General features: G+C 41.9%; 1 long non-coding RNA gene across 1 annotated transcript; it reads right to left on the bottom strand.

Annotated features, from left to right (window-relative positions):
* Positions 1 to 17794: 17794 nt before the first annotated feature.
* LOC120646109 lies at positions 17795 to 19378 on the bottom strand. Its single transcript, XR_005664279.1, has 4 exons — positions 19163 to 19378; positions 18968 to 19056; positions 18605 to 18664; positions 17795 to 17981 (listed from the first exon to the last, which is right to left on the bottom strand). It is a non-coding gene; the product is annotated as an uncharacterized LOC120646109 (long non-coding RNA).
* Positions 19379 to 21203: the final 1825 nt, after the last annotated feature.

The following is a 21203-nucleotide window of genomic DNA, read 5'->3' as shown; positions in this document are numbered from 1 at the left end:
AGCCGCGCCGGAGGGGACGAGCCCTGGCGGCGAGCCGCGCCGAAGGGGAGGAGCCACGGAGGGGAGGGCGCGCCGGAGGGGAAGAGCCGCGGAGAGGAGGCCGCGCCGGAGGGGAGGAGCCTCGGCGGCGGCGCCGGTCTCACGCAGTATGCAGCGGCGGCGCAGGTGCCGCGGGATGCAGCGGCCGGACTCGCGGGATGACTCACGGGATGTCACTTTTTCATTTGCCTGTTATGCAACAAAACTACAAATAAAATATTGTTCTAAACACAACCACATGCAATCAAGTGGCGTGGTGGTAAGCATCATGCCTGCCCTTGCCGCAGGTCGCGGGATCGACTCCCGGCCTTGCGCGCAAGGCGGATTTTTTTATTATTTTACTAGCTTGTGCAGCTGCTAACTTGGCTCGCAAGTGGGCCCCACTCAGCAGACCACGTGTGCACTGACTAGGCTGCCACGTAAGCATCAAATAAGAGAAGAAAAAACTTGAATTAAAAATGAAAATGTCAAAACATATAGTTAAAATAGCTATGACGATTTTTATGACATTAATGTTAAAACGTCATGTTTTGTGGGCTAAATTATGACGAATTCAAAAAAAACGTCATATTTTGTGGGCTCAATTATGACGAATTCAATAAAACATCATAAATTTCTGGGCCTAGGGTCCATACCTTAAAATTCGTCATAGATTGTGTGCAATTGTGACGCTCCATTAAAATGTCATAAAATTTTCGTCATAGATCACCACATTTCTTGTAGTGTCCATGTGAATTGCTCTATGGAAAGAATGAATTCATTGTCCCACCAAAGGTTTTTGGATGTACTTGTTTTTTTAGAGATCACAGACCTTCAGTGGGAAAGTTAGACCCTCGAGCTGTTAAATGTATCTTTGTTGGGTACTCCTGTGGGCAAAAGGGATATAGATGTTGGAATCCATCTGAACGACGGATGTTCGTGAGTTTAGATGTCAATTTTCGGGAAGCTATTCCTTTTTATGGAGAAAGATCAGATCTGAGTGATCTATTTGCTACCCTTGATACTCCTAGTGAAGATGGAGTTACTTCTGAGGGGGAGAATGAGAATGAACAAGATGATGTAGATAAGAGACAAACAAAGTATGAAGGAGTAATAAGCAGTCCAGTTCCTCAGGAAGGAAGAGAGGTAAGTGATGAATCAATTTTATCTCAAGCCCAGAATTCTAGAGGAGAAGGTATACATGACAGAGTATTCTCAAAAGTGTATACAAGACAGAAGTTCAGAACTCAAACAAACACGGAAGACATGGCTCAATCAACTCCTGTACAAGAAAGTGGCCAGGAAGAAATTGAAGAAGCTCCAGCTCCAGAGATTGAGGTTGAGGATCTGCCATCAGATGATATGCCTATTGCGTTATGAAAGGAACCAAGAACTGGTGCAGGAGTCCCTCCTCAGAGCTATGGATTTGATCACGACATAAGCAATTATGTGTCTCATACCTCACTATCTTCTGAGTATAATGCTTTTCTGGCATCCTTACAATCTGTGACTATTCCAAAAGATTGGAGGGAAGCAAAATTGGACCCAAAATGGAAAAAGGCCATGCTTGAAGAACTAACTGCTCTAGAAAAAAAATAAAACTTGGGATCTTGTGCCTTATCCATTGGGCAAGGAAATAGTTGGTTGCAAATGGGTATATACAGTAAAACAAAATCCCGATGGAAAAATAGAAAGATACAAAGCTAGATTAGTTGCAAAAGGATATAGTCAGACCTATGGGACTGACTATGATGAAACATTTGCCCCGGTTGCAAAAATGAGCACTGTAAGGACATTAATCTCTTGTGCAGCTAATTATGATTGGCCGCTATATCAGTTGGATGTTAAGAATGCCTTTTTACATGGGGATCTTCAAGAAGAAGTCTACCTGGAGATTCCACCTGGATTTGCTACTGATCAGACCAAAGGAAAAGTATTGAAGCTGAAAAAAATCGTTATATGGTTTAAAGCAATCACCAAGAGCTTGGTTTGATCGATTACGAAGGGCTATGGGTAATATGGGATATAAACAGTGCAATAGTGATCACACTGTGTTTTATTATCATTTTGGAGGCCGTGTCACTATTCTGGCAGTGTATGTGGATGACATGATCATCACAGGGAATGATCCTTTGAATATCTTCCAACTGAAGAAGAATTTAAGCAAGGAATTTGAAGTTAAAGACCTAGGCCAACTACGGTATTTCCTGGGCATTGAGATAGCAAGATCTCCTAAGGGAATTGTCCTCTCACAGCGCAAGTATGTATTAGATCTACTACATGAGACATGTATGCTTGGATGTCGTCCAGCCTTTAGTCCTATTGAGCAAAATCATAAAATATGTGCACGAAATGGAGATCCTGTTGACAAAGAAAGATATCAAAGGCTTGTGGGATGGTTAATTTATTTATGTCACACAAGGCCGGATATAACTTATGCAGTAAGTATTGTGAGTAGGTATATGCATGATCCAATGAGTGGACATTTAGATGCAGTCTATAGAATTTTGAGATATTTGAAGAGCTGTCCAGGGAAGGGACTGTGGTTCAAAAGAAATGGTCATTTAGATGTGGAAGGCTACTGTGATGCAGACTAGGCAAGTTGTCTGGATGACAGGAGATCTACCTCGGGTTACTGTGTTTTTGTTGGTGGAAATCTAGTATCATGGAGAAGCAAAAAACAATCAGTGGTATCCCGCTCAACTGCAGAAGCAGAATTCAGAGCTATGTCGGTATGCCTTATTGAATTGTTGTGGGAAAAGAATTTATTATCAGAATTAAAGCTTATGAAAGGTACTCTGAAGCTTCGGTGTGATAACAAGTCAGCAATTAATATTGCTAACAATCCTGTTCAGCATGATCGAACTAAGCATGTGGAGATCGACCGCTTCTTTATTAAAGAACGACTGGATGATGGGACACTTGAGCTAGTTTTTTAACCTCTAATGAACAAGTAGCTGATTGTTTAACGAAAGGTTTAGGTGTTAAGGCGTGTTTATTAGCATGTAGCAAGATGGGGATGATAGACATTCATCACCCATCTTGAGGGGGAGTGTTGGTATGTATGTATGTGTGTGTGCGCTATTAGAAAACTTTGTAAGGACCCAAATGCATAAATGCTAATAAAAGAGAGAGGGGGAGGTGAGTTCGGTCTGTCCGAACCGACCTCAACTCACATTCTACAAACTTCCACAAGTTGCAATTAAACTGTCAGTGAACATGCAACAGGAATAGGAGGCAAGGGAAAGATCACATCAGGCCGATCGAAGCTTGGGGTGGATCAAGATCCCAGTTGTGCATTAGGTTGCTCTCTGGACACACAGTCAGGGGTGCTGTGCAGTAGTCACCCTATATTTGATGAAATGCATTGCCAGTCTAAACTGCCACAGTTCTTCTGGCATTTTTTGTTAAAGGTGTTCGTAATTAAATATTTTTTTGTTTCTTTATCAATTGATGTCAATTAACAGAATATCTGTAGCTGCCACAGTTCTTCTGGACTGCTAATGATGATATCATGCTTAAGATTACCGGTTTGAACTTGTTATTTTCCACAGCATCGATTATTACACCTGCCATGTCTCAAATTAATTCTTCTTTAGAAGTGTTCATGACGTCCCCTTCACTGTAGATTGGTAAGCATAATTTGGAGAACAAAGCCACACCATCAGGACAACAGAGAGCCATTGTTGCAAATGACTAGTTTACATTAATCTTAGTAATTACACTGCTTCCATTATAAAATAATTATACCAAAATACCCCAATACCTATTAATAAATTATGCAAAACCATACCACTCCAAGGAAGGTTAAACCCAAAATATGATTATTTCGATAAGTTTTGTACTAGTTCGTGGAGATGGTGTCAAGTATGTTCTTGTTGCATGAACTTATATATCAGTCATTGCCTTTTGGGGATCAACCACCTTCTACCATGAAAGATATGATTATTGAAAGAAGTGAATGCGCAGCAATAATGCAATATAATGCTCCTAGTTGATGAACTCCACTACCCACTGGTGGGAAACAAAAAAGGGTGCAAGTAGCATATAGTTTAGAGAACAAAGGAGAAACAGAGTAAGAAGATAGGAGAATTAAAGAGTTGGGAAGGAGCTGCTGGCTGAGATGCAACAAGAATAAGAGGCAGTGGGAAACTACGCATCAAGCATTTTTATCTAGAGAGTCCCAGAAGAACTGCAGTTCGCATTAGGATGCTGTCTAGACGTAATGTCAGATGTGGTGTGGATTCACAATGTAGTCAAATGCCTGGCTTTGCTTGAACTCATCACCTCATTAGATCTTCTGGCGTTCTAGATACTTGCTGGCCCATGGCAACCCATGTTATCCATTGCTAATGGATGATGGAAATTGGATAGTGGCATTTCTTAAGCTAAACCCTGGTGATGTGCAAAAAGTGCTTAAACGAGGTGCAGTGTGACAATACGCTCCAAAATACAGTGCTGTTCTCAATAATTCGCTCAACTGAGTAAGTCCTCTGAGTTATAAACTGAATATGTGTAGGTTCCATAGCTTAGATAGATCACAGACGTCCTGCCTAAGATACCATGAGTGTGAACCTTCTTCTTTCAATGACGTGGACTAAATTCACTTCCCTGCATGTCTCAAATGTATTCTTGTTAAGAAATCTTCGTTTAGTCCCCATCATGATATGATATATAGTTAGCTAAATTTGGTGATGAACTCCATGCCATCATGTCATCCAGAGAAGTCATGATAGGCCATTATTGAGAATTGAAACTAATAACCTAATAGAAATCTGCTTGGAGCGCTCTATTAACTATTCACTAATTTTATTTATTTTCTTTTATATAAGCAAGAATAAAATAAATGAAGGCAGAGGCGATTATGATATTCTCTATTTGCAAAGGAGCTTGCCACCCGGTTGTATATATCGTTCCAGTGGTGATGGAAATAGGAGTGAAGATAGAAATCAATGCCCTCTTTGCTATTGCGATGCTGTCATCTTCTACCCGCTGGTACGAAAAATGTGTAGTGTGTAAGAAAACCTGGACACATGTTTAAAGATGGTCACATACCACATCTTTGACGAAGATAATACACTTAACAGGAACTGAGGCAAGACATGTCAAGCCAGATTGAATGTGTCCTTTGTTATTAGCAATACGAGCTGATTCAAGTTTGTACAAATTTCTGCCAAACCATGCAATGCAAGTTTATTCCTAGAGAATTATTTCTCTTTTTCTCAACATATGCCAAGCACATGACAGCATGGCATATATTACTTGTCAGTCATTACCTTTTGGATCAACCACCTTCTACCAGATGTATTTGCAGTGCTCCTAATCAGATCTTCCCTGAAAGATATGATCACTTACAGAAGTGAATGCACAGCAATATAATGCACCTACTTTATAAACTCCACTACCCAGCTGCGAAACACAAAAGAGTGGTAGTACTAGTATATATTGTATAGAAAACAGAGGAGAAACAGAGGAAGAGGATAGGAAGATTAATTAAACGGATAGGAGCTACCGGTCAAGATGCAATAGGAATAGGAGGCAATGGGAAGGTATGCAACAGTTGGAGGGAACTTACAAGTCCTTGAAGATCTCAACTTTCCATCAGATTCCTATCTGGACTCAATGTCGGATGTGGTGTGCACTCACAAAGTAGTCAAATACGTGGCTTTACTTGGACTAATCCTCCCCTATGAACTGGATCTTCTGCCGAGCTTGAATCTGCTTTTCTTCCCCTTCTCTCGAAGTTCATCTGCTTTGGTTCATCCCTGCTGTGTACCTGGGCTTGAATTCATCCCATTGCTCAAGTGATATGACGACTTCTGGAGGTTATCAGTACTCACCAAGAAGACAACAAGGCTGAGAAGCGAGATGTACATGTAGTCGATAATTCTATGTAGAAAGCTTGTGCGAGGGCCATTGTAACCTTCTGCATGCGAAGCATGGAGGTTTCAGTCAGTACTGGACACCATGGTGCTTAAAGCCAGCTGAATACACAGTCCATTATAAGAGCATCTCCAGCAGTTTGGCAAATCGAGTTGCCATCTTTGATTTTTGGCAAAAACGTTAAAAATACTCCTCCAACAGTTTGGCAAAAGACTTGGCAATTTTTGGCAACTTGGGAAAAATCAGCCTCCAGCGCGTAAATATACGCGCGCGGCGCGCGGTTGGCATCGTGGTTTCTAGTCAGGTGGGAGGGTAAAAAAAGAAATAAATAACAGAGAAGGGTTCCTGATTTAAGTTTTCAAGAGGTGGAAGGGCATAAATATAATTTTGTTTCTCTCTCAGGGTTCCTGATGTAAGTTAGATCTGGATTTGGCAAGTGAATTATGTCAAACTGTTTGAGATAAGCTCTTTTTTTTACTTGGCATATCTTTTTAGAAGTTGGCAAAACACAAGATATGCCAAGTAAAATATGACAAACTCTTGGAGATGCTCTAAGTTGCATTGGATGCATGGGAGTTGATGCACACATGGGTAAAGCTATGAAATGCAGTAATGGAAATGATAATGGAAGCTCATTTTGACCCTGATAGCAGTCTATCAAGCTAGTGCAATACTGACTTCGATTTCAATAAAGTCAAGCTTTTGATCAGTTGAAGAGGGGTGCTCAGGGTAATACATGATGACATGTATTGCTGGGCCTTACCCAGACACAAATACCAAACCCTTTTTTTCTCATTGGTGTTCGTCGTCGTACCCCCATGACTTGAGCGAGGCCAGGTATAATTACTTCATCAATTGGTAGTCGGTGATGCCACTGGAACTTTGGTGACACCTTTTGTCACTCAAGGGATTACTTCATCAATTGGTAGTCGGTGATGCCACTGGAACTTTGGTGACACCTTTTGTCACTCAAGGTTTCTCAGTCTTAGATCATCAAGATGATGGTATTCAAGTCTTGGGGCAGGTCTTGATACGAATTTGTCTATATGCTTGTGATTTGGTCTAAAGTGCACCAAATGCTTTGAACTTATGGATTCTGGAAAGCTCTGTTTTACCTGACATCTATGTTTATGATCTTAGTTCTTTGCTTGTTATGTCCCTATGATGAAGATGAAGTGCTGTGATATTTGGATGCTTGCCTATGTTTCGGCTTCCATCATTTCTCAAAAAAAAAGTTCATCTGCTTGTGGGTAATCTGTTTACCCAGACTCAGAAAATTACTGTGCGTGAATTTCCTCCCTAACCAGTACAGGGTCAACGATCGTTTGATCTCTCTCCATTTTTTGTTTTTGCGAGAAGGATGTACCATATATTAAAAGGGAATAAGCACAGTACAATCCTTGCTTGTGGAAAGGACCCTGATGAAAACAAGATTAACATCAAGACCCCTGCCGCTCACAACTCTGCACATCGAAGCAGCCAACCTCCATTCACTGTTCCCCAGATTGAAGATTGGACACGAAATTGGAAAGCTGCAAATAAAAGATCTCCGTTGAAAGAATAGCAGCCGCCGAACCTCCCTCCCCACGCCTCACACCCATCCACTTCAATCCACAGTAGCATCAAATCCAACAAGGCAATCATCAACTCAGACAAAGAGCAAGAACGAAGAACCTGGGCCGCCGCCATCACCGGCCAATGGCACGCTCCTGCACAAGCCTCGTCTGGATCTAAAGCACCCGCGCGGTCTCCAAATCCGATGAGGACGAACCCCACAAGCTCATCGCCGGCCTCGGAGCGGAGGACAATGAGGTTGAGGAAGAGCCGGAGGACCTTATTCCACTGTAGTGTCGCCGCCCTCACCTTGCAAGCGATGTCGAGAAATGGAACCCTAGAACTACAGGGACCTATTCTACCTCACCAGTTGGAGAGCCACCGTTCCCCCACCGTCCCATGGCCAGACGGACGCCGGAGACGGAAGGGAACGGCGGCCTCGCCGGTGATAAGACGCATCGCCCCCTCGGTTGCATCTCTCTCTTGGTGGGGGAGGACCGCAAGTGGGGAGCACCAGTTTCCTTGGTGTGATCCTTTGATCTCCAACCAGTGTGTAGAGAGAGTACCGAGAAAATACCTTATTTGACACTATCAAAGTTGCTTATTACTTCTTTGACCCTTTAAAGCTGAATCTTCCTTATTTGACACTAAATTTAAAGTTAGTTTCCAATTTGACACTAGCATCTATTTTTAGTGTTATGTCAAGGGCGAAAGACCATTTTGCCTCTGATGTGCACTGTACAGTTTTGCATCTAATAAATTGAAAAAAAACCAGCAGATTGGTTTATGTACTCGTCACTTAACTGCATCTTTTGGCCCCTTGTTTTTCTGATCAAAGCATCATTTTTGATATTGGCCTTGCTTAATAACATCAGGCAACAAGTCAACCTTACTGCTCGCAGACTCGCAATCACAGCCAAGCCTCCCGCGGGGGATCCCACCGTCCCACGCATGGGTCTGCCCAGCAGTGCTGGCCGCGTGGCGCGTGCAGGCGGCGATGGCCTCGCGCGTCCGCGCCGGCAGCACTGGATGATGCCCCAGGGCCCGTCTCGTCCCGTGACTACGCCGGCGCCCATCCTGTGTGGCACCCCACGTCGCTACGTTGCTGGTCCCGCTGCCGCCGCCTTGAGTTGGGGCCTCCGCAACTCGATAAAGGCCTCCGCCACACTGCACATTTCAAAAGGGGACGAACGAGGAGAAGGCAATTGATCACGCCGCACTGCACATTTCAAAAGGGTCAAATAGTCTTTTCACATTCGACTTTTTAACACTGTGAGTGGTAAAAGGAGATGGTAGTGTTAAATTGGTAACTAAATTTGATTTAGTGTCAAATTGGAAAGATTAAAATGTGGTCAAGTAGGGAAGCAAACTTTGGCAGTGTCAAGGGAGGGATTCTCTCTGTTGGTACTAGTAAAATAAGATATGTCTGTGCGTTGCCACGAAAAAAAAGAAAAATCTTTCATACCCCTTGTTCAACAAATATGATCCAAAACTTATGTCATAACTTGACTAATGACCTACATCAGGTGTTACAAAATTGAAAATTTAGTTTACGTGTAGACGAGCTGATTAAATTTTAAGAAATAATCATAAATGGTAGTGTATCTCTTTGTAGCTTAGAACAAATTTTATCAAAATCACAATTTTAAGCACAAATTTATTTCAGTTCAGCTCAAATTGGTCAAATAATGAAGAAAAAAAAAGGCTAAAGGAAAGAGGTCCAAGAGGGGTTTTTTTGAGACAGTTAATTATCATATCGGTCATCTCATCATATTATTGCCAACATTACCTTAAATTATGTATTTCATAGTTATCATAAAATAAGGCATAAAAAACATTAGTTGACATATTTGACAAACTATACTGATCAAGCATACTGCTCGATGTACGTCATTTCTAATCACCTTAATTTACTCATCTAGCTTCATGTTCCAAAGCCAGAACTCATCTCTTGCCCAAGCTTTCCTGTATCGCTGCCTACTGTGGATCTCCACCGTGATCGAGTCTTGATGTGATTCCATATGGAACAAAAGTGCCCCATCCAACCTCTAAAACATTCACCTCAATCAATTTTATGCTCCGATACTGCACCGCCGCCATGGCATCCATGATAACATGTGCATGCTCCGCGTTACACGATTTCTCTGTTTCAATGCTCCAATATATAGGAGGCCACAAGGCTTTCGGCCATGGCCACCGCTAGCAGGGAGGGGGTTGTGCCCGATTTAATTTTGATGGGAGGTTGCAGCTGTGAGAGTGCCTCCATGGCCTACTGCAGAAGATGTATGGGTTGGGGCTAGGAGGATGAGCAGGGGGTGCAGCTGCTGCCGCTGCCGCAGATGACGCAAGGGTGGAAGGAGGCACTGAGAGGACGATGAGTGCCGGGCGTGTTGCCAAGCCACCGTTGCCAGGAAGAGAGAAGGCCGGAACCATTGTATCACGGCATGCACGATCAAATCAGCTATTTTGCCTTATATTTTTGGTGGCTTATGTTAGCTGCTGGATGAGAATAACATGATTCTCATGTCTCTAAAATAAGTTATTCTCATTTAGTTCTGATGTTATAATCCAGTAACCGGACACATGTTCAGTTTTAGTAGAACAAGTAAGTTGCAGTACATATAGACAGAGCTCAAACAACTTGTTCACACATCACAAGCCCACAACTCCACGTAATGATTGTGAATGCCCTGATACTTGGAGATAAGTTATGGAGACGTGTTGTCCAGTAAGGGCCACTAGTTGCATGCACTTATCAGATCAGTCATTAGTTTTTTGGGATCTACCACCTTATTATAGTTATAGCAGGAATTGGGGTACATGGTTTTGTAGTGCTGCTGATGAGATCTGCTGTGCAAGATATTATTGTTTGGAGAAGTGAAATGCATTAAAAAAAATTTCACCTACCAGATTAACTCCACTATCTGGTGGACCCCCTATATAATGGTTTTCTCCATGGCAAAACACAATAGCATTGTGTATAGAAATCTAGGAAAGAAAGGGAGGAAGAAGATATGATGACGATCAAAGAGTTGCAATTGAACTGTCAGCCTAAATGCAATAGGAATAGGAGGCAACAGGAAAGTTCACATCAAGCAGACTGATGATTCTTGTGGGTCGCCTAAGGTTGTTAGCCCGAGTGGTGCGAAGCAACCGGCAGCACTCCACAGGTGGGGGGTTCGAACCCCCATCGGGGCGAATTTCCCCGGCTGTGGGGAAAAACCCCCTCGTTGTGCTCCTGATAGCTTGGGCTGTGTAGTCAGCTTGGCCCGGCCTGGCGTCACGGTTTCCCGGCCCAGTGGGTAACGGTCCCGGCCCGGGTAACGGTTCCAGGAAATGGCACCAGACCCAAGGTCAGAAAGAGCCGGGATTCGGCGGGTTTCTCGGTCTGCGTTAAAAGGCCTCCTTCTTATAAGAATGCTCAGGGGGCGGCTAGCCCCTCGCAGGTCGAGATGATTCTTGTGGGTCAAGATCCCTGTACAGCTTTAGGTTGCTCTCTGGACACACGGTCAGGGGAAACTACGCATGACACATCAAGCATTTTCAACTAGGGAGTCCTAGAGGAAATACGGTTTGCATTAGGATTTCAGATGTTGCCTGCATTCACGATGTAGTCAAATGCCTGACTTTGCTTGACCCACGTCGTCATTAGATGTTCTGGCATTCTAGATGCATGTTGTCCCATGGCAACCCATGATATCCATTGCTAACTGATGATGGAAATTGGAAAGTGTCAATTCTTAGGCTAAATCCTGGTGGTGTGTAAAAAGTGCTTAAAAGAGGTGCAGTGTGACAATATGCTCCAAAATATGGTGCTGTTTAACTCCTCTGACTTGTGAACTGAATATGTGTCGTTGCCATAGATTTGATAGATGACAGACGTCCTGCCTAAGATACCATGAGTGTGAACATTCTTCTTTTCCATGACGTGAGCTAAATTCACTTCCCTGCATGTCTCAATTGTATTCATGTTAAGAAATGTTCATGTGTAGTCCCCATCATGGTACAATAGTTAGCTGAATTTGGTGAACTCCGTGCCATCAAGTCAAAACAAGCATTTGTAGGCCATGATTCAGAAATGAAGCTAATAAACCTGGACACATGTTTAAAGATGATCACATATCACATATATATCTGAGGAAGATTAACACTAGCAGGAACTGAGGCACAGATGTTTCAAGCCAGATTGAATGTGCCCTTTGTGATTAGCAACATGAAGTGATACAAATTTGTACAAATTTCTGTCACCAAACCATGCAAGTTTATTCCTAGACAAATATTCCTTTTGTTTTCTTAGCATATGTCAAGCACATGTAGGGGTGATAATAGGCCATGGCCCTAGTGGTCACTTCACAGCTCAACTTGACCTTTAAATTTTTTTAGCTCAAAATTATATAAGACTAACATAGATGCACGTGCGACACGCACGTGATTTCTAGGCATACTAAAAAGACTAATTGGAGGATAGACTCATCTTTCGTATTTTTGCAGATAACTGGAGCGTGTTGATTTTGTTTTTTTGTCATGATCAGTGTGTTTGGAAGAAAAGATTGCGCCACTGTGATCTTTCAACCCTGATACCTGGTTTACAGCCACTTTGTCAACAGAAAATGAAAATTTTTCTTTCGAGATCACTCTGACCAGTTCGGTTGAGCTCAGGTGCAGGATTCAGATTTTGGCTTGCCTTGAATGAATCATGTTGCTTGTTCATATAACGATGAGTAAAATAGACAGTGCCTCTTGATGTGTTAGACGATGCAATAGTCAATTCCCCTTGTCTATCCTCGGCTTGATGGGTCACTAAGAGTTCAGCAACCCAACATGTCGCGGCAGCCCCACCGTCCCACGCAGGATCCGCAGGCCTGGCCGCCGCAGCTACGATAGTCCGCATTCATATTCCTTATGGCCAAACCAGCTACAGAGGACCTGCATTAATCTTCCCCATGGCCAAACCAATGAGAACTGGGCTCGTTTGTGCCCCTATTGTTGGGATTTGGGAAAAGAACTGACTTAACTCAAATTGCTTGAAGGGATTGGCAGAATTAGTCATGAGGAGGCACATGAGTGGTCAATTTATGTTGCATATGGACTGGGAGCTCGAATTTTCGAGAATGAAAGAAGCTCGTAGCGGTCGCATAGGACGGATTTTACCGCCCGCCGCGACGAACCGTGCCCTGACTACCCCTGGTTCTACTGACTCACGATGTTGCTGCAGATAGTAGACCACAACCATGGATGGCTACTCGTAACCACCCGCCCAGCAAGCTTTGCCGCTCGTGAGTCGTGACCTTGAGCCAGTTCGTGCTCCTAGGCTCCGCGTGTGGTGTGACATCAAGGTCAATCCTGTGAGATGAGATGTGCCTATTCAACCTCGACACTGACGGGCCCAAGCTGCTCCAGCTCGTCGCCCGCGTTGAGGGCCCCCAGGTCCATCAAAGCAAGCTAGGGCTGACAGGTGGGCTCAACTATAGTTTTTCCATTATTTTGGTCTAAGAGGAGGGTTAGGACGGCATCGGGTGAAAAAAAACAATTGAGTTTTGGCAGAAACGCTTCCCAACATGTGATTTTTATGGGTCTCCACCCCCTCCCACCTTCCTCGGCCCTGACAGGTGGGTCCGGCGTGAGGAGTACGGTGGGCCCAATGTGGGTGAAAAAAAATTTCAATTGTTTCCGATCCTTATAGTATTGATTAGAGCTCGATCCTTTTAAGTCCGGCCCTTAGATTATCTAGGCCAAATTTGACGGCCTTTTACCACTCCTAAGCACATGACAGCACAACATATATCACTTATCAGTCATTACCTTTTGGGATCAACAACCTTCTACCAAATGTATTTGTAGTGTTGCCGATCAGATCTTCCATAAAAGATATGACCACTTACAGAAGTGAATGCACAGCAATATAATTCACCTACTTTATAAACTTCACTACCCCTCAGCGAAACACAAAAGAGTGCTAGTACTAGTAAGTATATATAGTATAGACAACAGAGGAGAAACAGAGGAAGATGATAGGAAGATTAAGGAGATGGGAGTTGCCGGTCAAGATGCAACAGGAATAGGAGGCAATGGGAAAGCACGCAACAGAAGGAAGTTGCTGTCTGGACGCATTGTCAGATGTGGTGTGGACTCATAAAGTAGTCAAATGTGTGGCTATACTTGAACTCATCCCCTACACATTGTCGGATGTGGATGCATTGTCGGATGTTTTGTACTGGTTCATGATGATAGTGTAAAAAATGTTACGGGTGCATGCACTTATATCAGTCATTACCTTTTGGGATCAACAACCTTCTACCATGAAAGATATGATCATTTAAAGAATTGAATGCACAACAATATAATGCTTCTACTTCAAACACTCCACTACCCACTAGGAAACATAAAAGGGTGCAAGTAGCATATAGTTTAGAGAACAGAGGAGAAAAGGAGGAAGAAGATAGGAGGATTAAAGAGTTGGGGGAGCTTCTGGCCGAGATGCAATAGGAATAGGAGGCAGTGGGAAACTACGCATGACACATCAAGCATTTTCAACTAGTAGGGAGTCCTAGAGGAAATGCGGTTCACATTAGGATGTCAGGTGTTGCTTGCATTCGCAATGTAGTCAAATGCCTGGTTTTACTTGAACTCACAACGTCATTGGTTGTTCCGGCATTCTAGATGCATGTTGACCCATGGCAGCCCATGTTATCCATTGCTAACAGATGATGGTAATTCAAAAGTGGCAATTCTTAGGCTAAATCCTGGTGGTGTGCAAAAAGTCCTTAAAAGAGGTGCAGTGTGACAGTATGCTCCAAAATATGGTCCTGTTCTCAATAATTCGCTCAACTGAATAATTCCTCTAACTCATGAACTGAATATGTGTAGGTGCCATAGACTTGATAGATGACGGACATCCTGCCCTAGATACCATGAGTGTGAACCTTCTTCTTTTCCATGACGTGACGTGAGCTAAATTCACTTCCCTGCATGTCTCAAATGTATTGTTATTGACAAATGTTCGTGTGTAGTCCCCATCACAGTACAATAGTTAGCTGAATTTGGTGAACTCCATGCCATCAAGTCATGAATAGAAGCCATGATAGGCCATGTAGAAAGGAATTTTCCTATGTGTGTGTGTGTGTGTGTGAGAGAGAGAGAGAGAGAGAGAGATGAAGATTAACACTAGCAGGAACTGCGGCACAGACGTGTCAAGCCAGATTGAATTTGCCCTTCGTTATTAGCAACACGAAGTGATACAAATTTGTACAAATTTCTGCAACTAAGCCTACAAGTTTATTCCTAGACAACTATTCCTTTTGTTTTCTCAGCATGTTTCCATCACATTGGGCACAATATATATCTGTTAGGTTTCATTACAAATTTGTACAAATTTCTGCCACTAAGCCATGCAAGTTTATTCCTAGACAACTTTTCCTTTTTTTTCTCAGCATGTGTCAATCACATTGGGCACAACATATATCTGTTAGGTTTCATGCACCAAGAGGTGGGCAATTCACTAATACTTCACAACACTCCCACTCACATGCAGTCGGAACAAGACGCAAATGTAAAAATAAAGAAGGGAGCGGAGGACTTAAAAGATGCCTCTACCAAGACTCGAACTCGAGACCTCTGGTTTTGATATCATGTTAGGTTTCATGCACCAACTAGATGAACCCAAAAGCTTAAGTTTTTGAAAAGAGGTGGACAATCCACTAATACTTCACAACAATATCACTTATCAATCATTACCTTTTGGGATCAACAATCTTCTACCAGTTGTGTATTTGCAGTGCTGCTTATAAGATCTTCCATGAAAGATATGACCACTTACAGAAGTGAATGCACAACATTATAATTCACCTACTTTATAAACTCCACTACCCCACAGCAAAACACATAACAGTGCTAGTACTAGTAAGTATATATCGTATAGACAACAGAGGAGAAACAGAGGAAGTAGGATAGTAAGATTAAAGAGATAGAAGTTGCCGGTATAGATGCAACAGGAATAGGAGGCAATGGGAAAGCACGCAATAGAACGAAGTTGCTATCTGGATGCATTGTCGGATGTGGTGTGGACTCATAAAGTAGTCAAATGCGTGGCTATACTTGAACTCATCCCCTGCATTGGATCTTCTGCCGAGCTTGTATCTATTTTTGTTTCCCTTTTCTGCTTTGGTTCACCCTGCTATGGACCTCGGCATTCATTGTACCCCCATGGTTTGAGTGAAGCCAGGTGTAATCACATCAATTGCTGGTAAGTGATGATGCCACTAGAACTTTGGTGGCCCTTTTGTAACTCAAGGTTTCTTAATCTTGGATCATAAAGATGATGTTATTCAAATCTTGGGTAAGGTCTTGGTATAAATTTGTATACATGCGTGTGATTTGGTCTATGTGCACCAAATGCTTTGACCAAAAGCTCTATTTTACCTAACATCTATGTTTATGATCTTAGTTCTTTGCTTGTTATGTCTCTATGATGAAGATGAAGTGCTGTAAGGGCATGTACAACAGTGCAGACAACAGTTGTCTTTTTGTCACAAATAGACAACTCAACAAACAGCTTGTACACAATGGGTTGTCTGTTTGGCTGTCTGCAGGGTGATCAATTCAGGTTTTGACTCACAAACTCATGGTGATCTAGTACATAATTGATCTTTATAGCCACTTTGTTGCATACACGAGAGAATGGACAATGCACTACATTAATTCGTATGACTCTTAAAATAAGCGTGTATATTATATATATATTCATATGAAATGGTCTTAGAACTTTTATGTATAACTTGTTTCAATCAATTTCTCATGAGATATTTTTTAGCGTAACTTTTCATGATATATAACTTACATGTATAACCTTTTGTAGAAAAAACTTATCGGAGGATTTTTAGCATAACTATTTAGTATAATTTCAATGAAACATTTATCAAACAAAAACTTCCTTAGGAGATAACATAACAAAATGTAAAAAGATTAGATAAGGGAACTTAGTTTAATAGTACTCAAAGGAACACCTTAGAAAGGAAAGAAACATACATGTCAACTAAGATTGAATGTGCACTTTGTTATTAGCACATATCATACTATCCAAGTTTATTTGTAGAGAAAATATTTCTTTTTTCTCAACCTAGGTCAAGCACATGACACCATGGTACATGGCAGACGCATCATTTACTTTGTGCCAAGCTCAAACTAGAAAGCAATGCAAATAATTCACTGTACAAGCTACAAGAGCTTCTTCGATTCTAGGTCTAAACCGACTATGCAGTTGCAAAGCTTTATGAATGGTAGGTGGGTTTTCGGGATCAAGCACCGACTGCAGATATAAGGATTTGCAGTGCTGCTGATGTGATCTGCAATGCAAGATATGATCATTCAGAGAAGTGAATGCGTAGCAAAATACACCTATATACCAGATTAAGTCCACTACCCTCTGGCCTCCTATATAACTATTTCTTTATGGCAAAACGCGGTAGCATAGTGTATTAGTGTATATAAAATTTGGGAAAGAAACAGAGGAAGAAGATATGGGGGTGATCAAAGAGTTGTAAAGGAATAGGAGGCAACGGGAAAGTTCACATCAGTCTGAGTGAATGTAAGAGTCCATCATGATCTCTGTTGCGTTAGGTTGCTCTCTAGACACTGTAAGGTCTCGTGTGACCTAACCATGATGGTGTATAATGCCTGGATTGAAATATCACATTAAAGTGGTAGTAATTTAACCATTTCACTTCTCTATCAAGTCAATTGATATCATGTTTTCGCTTGATAGAGAACTTTGATGACAACATGCCTAAGATTCCCAGTTTGATCTAGTTCTTTAGCGTAGCCTAAGCTAGACTAAACTTTCATGTCTCGAATGTTTTCTTCTTTCAAATTGTTCATGTCTCGAATGTTTTCTTCTTTCAAATTGTTCTTGCCATCCCCATCGTTGTGGCTTGGTTCGGAACTCCACGCCATCAAGGGAATAGAGAGCTATTGTTGCATCTAACTAGTATTTCTTATCTTAATTGACAAACAAAACAAGGCTTCACTTTCTCCATAAAAAGGTCTAGACATTACTAATACTAGAATGCGCGCCCTACTATTTGAAGAATCAAATGCAAGCAACCATAAGGCAATAAAAAATAACAAACTATATGCATAGTATAAGATGAATTCAATAAGACCCTTTTCTCGCACAAAACAATTTTCCTTGTGGGTTTCAACACCAATCAACAAATTGAGGACCCAATCTGTATATCTAATAATCTGTTGACTTCTCTCTCGTAGAGAGTTCTCTTGACAGATTCTTCATCCTTCTGACCGCAAATGTTTTGATACTTTTCTTGTAAAGCATCATCTGCTTTGCCATTAGCATTGGTTAGCACTTTGAAGAAGTTAAAATATTCAAGCAGGGTTGTAGAAACATTGTGTTTCATATTTTGAACATCACTCACGAAATAGTAACTATGCTTTGTGTTTTGCTGATAATTGCTTCCTCTGTAAACAAAATGTATGTCTCCTTTTGTCCAAACTACTAAGCCTCCTATTTTTATCTATGGAAAAAGGCAACCCATCAAAGAGAATCATAATTTTTTAACTTAAGACCAATAACGGAATAATCATACCACTAAAAGTGCTCAAAATAATATGGTTGGCACCACAATAATCTTTTCTTTGTAAACAGACTACAACACATTGACCCCACAAGGCACATATGACAGTTGTAAGCCCCAAAAACCAATGGATGGAGTAAACAACAGAATCAAAAGAAAAACTCAAAAACACTAAATTCATAAATGGTTTCTTAACAAATGGTTGTAAGCCCCAAAAACCATGGGCGCCCTGCAGCGGGGTTCATCCTTCACAAATGGTTTCTTCTGATCAGGTAAATGCTACATCCAACCATAAATATTCCATCAGGTTAACATGTCATTTCAAGGTTTTCATAAGTAAAAAACTAGCTACAGAATTTTTTGTAGCACAAAATATGAGTGCATATTTTGGATCACATTTTAACATTCAAAATGTCAAAAGTAGTATGAGCTGGAACAACACAGCCAGCACATATGCAGCAGGATATTTAGAGTAAGGAAATAACCAAATTTTATCCAGAAACAAGTTTGAATATACTGCTGGTGTTTAACTATTCCAGTATTTCAGCAATCCTGTAACAAACCTTGTAAAGGAGTTTAATCATGGCAACAGCATTTTCTGGCTTCTGATCAAGCAGAGACCCCTGCAACAAGATAACCATAGCGAGTCTGCAATCAAAAACTTGAAGCAAAGGACATAATCTTAAACAAATTACCAACAACACCTATGTAGTTTTCTACAAATGGGTAAAAGCACCAAACTACATACCATGGATCATGACTTACTTGATAAGCTACAATAAAAATACTGACAAATGTACTATTTCAGCTTAATATGGAATGTTTAAAAGCACATACCATTAGTTGATATCACACCAAATAACATAAGAAGAAGCAATAGTACAGTTGGCTTATTGAGTTATAATGTCCATTCCAGGAATAATTACCTTTGCACAAGCAAAACCTGTTGCAAGAGTGTAGTGTTTGACAGACTTGTCTCTTAGACTATTGATGTTCCAAATAGATTGAGAGTCACCTGCAGAAGCAGAACCGACTATATTAGGAAAGCCTCAGTGCCTCACAAAACCACATTTTGTGACAACTCCAAAAAAACAATTTATATGATTTGCCAAACAACTGACCATTTCATAAACAAAAAAAATATATAGATTTGACAACATCATGACCCCTCCTTGATTAATCATAAAGATAAGGTAACTTCCTCAGGATCAAACCATGCCACTGGGAATGAGCAATGATACATGTTCTACCCATCTATCAGCATTGTAGCAGATGCTGCATAAGGCAGTATAAACCCATGATAGCCGACAAACTAAAGTCCATACAAATTAAAGTACATGATATTAAAGAAAATAAATGGCACATTGATAAGGAAATGTAAAGTAAATGATCAATATACATGTCCATGTAACGGTACAACAAGTGCTCAATTAGATCTTCCTGAAGTTGAGAGTGCCCTGCCAGTCCCTGATAATAGACTTTCTACTTTCTTTTCTCATGCAGGCACATATCGGATCTTTGCTCCCATTCCCACGGCAAGAACCACTGCAGCACAAGCTGCAGCGTCAAAAACGCACCACCAATCTCCCTGTCACACGCAAAATCGAGCGCATAGCAGCAAAATCGATCACATAGTAGCAAAATTGATTCCCCTCGCTGCTCCCATCTCCCTATGCGGACCAGGCCAACGCAGCAGCAAAATTAATTCCTTTGTCTGCTCCTACCGACCTCTTGGTGGGCAGCGCATGCTGGTTGGGTGCGGCTAGCTCGGGGGCAGGCGGCGGCACAGGTGGCTCGGGAGGGAGGGGACGCGACAGCGCGGCTGGCCTTCTAGGGCCCGCACTGGGAAGCGGCCACGCATCTCCGGAGCAGGAAGGCATGGCACGCACCAGCAGCTCAAGCAGGTGGACAGCCGCAATTAGAGAGGACAGCGTACCTGGCAATAATCTCCATCGAGGCGCTGGCTGGACAACTCCGTGGATGCCTGGGAGCAGCGGCCGTTTCTGCCGCAGATGGATGGCCGGACGGAGCTTTTACATGTGGGAGTCGAGGGGATGAAATTAAAAGAGAGAGAGCTCGATTTGGACCTAGTTTTTCACTATTGAGCTCTCAAAATTAAGATGTCAAAATCAAGATGAGGGGTGAAATGGCCACACCGTGCGGCGCCTGCTCCTGCGCCCGTGCTGCTCCTCGCTACTATAGAAAAGATTTTTAGAAACACCCCAATTTTTTTTGGGGTGGACCAAAAATTCACCCGTAACTACAAATAAGGCGCGGGGTACTGTGCTAATGAACCGCCCCTGTAAATGCATTTATAAGGTCAGCTCACCCTCCTGACCACCCCTAAAAATAGCGACAATTTTCAGGGGCGGCTTGGCTGGTTAGCCGCCCCTAAAAATAGCAACAATTTTTAGGGACGGCTTGGCTGGTGGGCCGCCCCTACAAATTTTGTGGTAATATAATATGATCAGTTTTGATTGTTTGTACTTAGTAGTAGTTATATAAAAAAAATTCAACACATATGCATATATATAAGTATATATTTATATAAATTTAGGGCACTTGATTTATTTGTTTTCATGTATTTACAGTAAAACTTGTATGTGTTAATGCATTTAATTTATTTGGTATTGTTCAGAGATGGAAAGGACATGGATGTACAAGGCAAATAGGATGGAACCCTATTTCCGTGGAGAGCTTAATAAATTCATTAAAGTTGCGCAGAAGCATTCAAGAAATGAGAAGACACAATGGATACATTGCCCATGCAAAGCATGCAAGAATTTGAGAGTGTTCAGCGATCCAACCACAATCAGATCGCATGTGATAGTGAGTGGATTTGTTAAGGACTACATGATCTGGAAGAAACATGGCGAGACGGATGCCCCCCTCCGGCGAATAATCCACCGGATGAAATGATACTAGACGAGAAGTTTGACAGAATGTTTGATGCTTATATTGATGATGATGGCGAAGGTGATGATGACGGTGTTAGTGGATTCCATGGTGATGATGTTGACGACGGGCCCATCGATGGTGAGAGAAGTGATGAGGAAATTGACGATGGTGATTTTTTGAGCCAGTTGTTGCGGAACACCGAAGCGGAGGTATTGGTTGCTAATGCCAGGGGGTTACCAAACTTTGATACGGTTAGAAAATCAG

Source organism: Panicum virgatum, chromosome 8K (assembly GCF_016808335.1).
Source record: "Panicum virgatum strain AP13 chromosome 8K, P.virgatum_v5, whole genome shotgun sequence".
NCBI classification, from domain to species: domain Eukaryota; kingdom Viridiplantae; phylum Streptophyta; class Magnoliopsida; order Poales; family Poaceae; genus Panicum; species Panicum virgatum.
The sequence above is the reverse complement of the archived record's forward strand: the minus strand, read 5'-3'. Positions and strand labels throughout refer to the sequence as shown.